The 1,627-nt window shown below is 31.8% G+C and overlaps 1 protein-coding gene across 1 annotated transcript in view; it reads right to left on the bottom strand.

Moving 5' to 3' along the window:
- Window positions 1–1,627, bottom strand: part of Phum_PHUM602110 (zinc finger protein DHHC domain containing protein, putative) — a gene marked incomplete at both ends in the record, with an annotated part of 7,162 nt that overhangs the window by 3,969 nt on the left and 1,566 nt on the right. The gene's annotated exons all lie outside the window — the stretch shown is intronic.

The following is a 1,627-nucleotide window of genomic DNA, read 5'->3' as shown; positions in this document are numbered from 1 at the left end:
AAAATTTAATTATCTTCTCGACTCCAATAGAGTCCCCCCCCCTCTCTCTCTCTCTCTCTCTTTCTCTCTCCCTATTTTTTTAAAAGGGATTAATTTAGCGGCACACGAATTATTGTTAAGCTGAGCGCGTAAGTAAGTTTCTTATGTATTTCCTCTTATAGAATATCGTGTGCCAAAACTCACTGATAACACTCCCTGATAAGAAAATTTAAAGAAAAACTAATAATAATAATAATAATAATAATAATAATAATAATAATAATAATAATTAATCATTTTCATCTTATCAACGAAGACAACGACCCAAGTCTCTGTTATCATTAATTCCTTTCGTTTTCATTTTTTTTTTTTTTTGTTACATTCGTTTTTAAACACTAGAATGGGGGAAAAAAAAGGTTTTCACGGGGGGAATTTCCCCCTTCTTTTCCCCAATCCCCAATTTCTCCCTTTTCCCCAAGAATTACAATTGTTAATTACATAAATTATTAATTACGTAAATGAAAACAATGGTGAAAAATTATTTTAAAAAATCGCAAAACCTTATATAATATTTTTTTTTCATTCGCGTTTTCTCTCTCTCTCTCTTTTTCTCTCTTCAAAGAGAGAGAGAGAGAGAGAGAGAGAAAATTATTATTTTTTCCCCCCTTTACTTTATTCATTCGATATTAAATCGAAACAAAAACAAAACAAAACGTGAACGAAGGGTCAAAATATCATTATTTTTTTATTCGATTGTTGTTGTTGTTGTTGTATGTTGTTTGTTACATAACGTATTAAATCTCCAATCTCCCCGTTGCCATTTATTATTCGTTAAAATAAACTTTTCACCAATCTAATCTTATTTTGCGTGCGTGGAAATCGGAGGAAAATCCTTTCTTAAAAAGTATACCAACCCATCAACTTTGAATCCCGAATGAAGGAGTTTCCAAGTCCGAGATGCAAAGTTCGGGAAAAAAATAATTCTGGAAAATCGTGATGAGTACAAACAACAACAACAACAAACGATTCCGAGTCCTTGAGGCAAATTATATATAAAACTTCTCGAAAGGTTATGCAACAAACAAAACCTGGACAAGAATGGTATTCTTTCCTATTGAAAGTAAAAAAAAAAAAAGGAGGGTGAAAAAAAATCCCCCCTCACACTCTCTCTCTTTTCTGGAACGCTTCGGGGGGGGGAGGGGAAACGAAAATCTTTTTTCGTTCTATTACTAATGCTTCTCTGACGAAATTAACGTTTCATTTTGGAACGAAAAACGTGTATTCGACATTATGAGTCATGTAAAGGACTCGTTGTTCGATTGAGTAATGTGGAGTCGATAAAAGGAAGGAAACGCGTTTAGAAAACAAAAAAATTTTTTTTTTTTTTTTTTTATTTTTACTTTATGGAAAATTCATCGACAAAACTATTTCAATAGAGACTTGTCAATAGTTGTTATCATTATTATTATCGTTCTCATCGAAACCTTTTTTTGTCTTTCTCTCTCTCGTCATGTTTTCGAACACGTTTTAACCAAACTCAATTTTAAAATTAAGTCAAGTGATTTCTTGCCATCATCAGTTACGAACGTGAAAAATAAACAAATAAAAAAAATTTTTTCTCTCTCTCTCTCTCTCTTTCTCTCTCTCT

The sequence above is a fragment of the Pediculus humanus genome, genomic scaffold (assembly GCF_000006295.1).
Source record: "Pediculus humanus corporis 1103172108318 genomic scaffold, whole genome shotgun sequence".
NCBI classification, from domain to species: Eukaryota; Metazoa; Arthropoda; class Insecta; order Psocodea; family Pediculidae; genus Pediculus; species Pediculus humanus.
The sequence above is the reverse complement of the archived record's forward strand: the minus strand, read 5'-3'. Positions and strand labels throughout refer to the sequence as shown.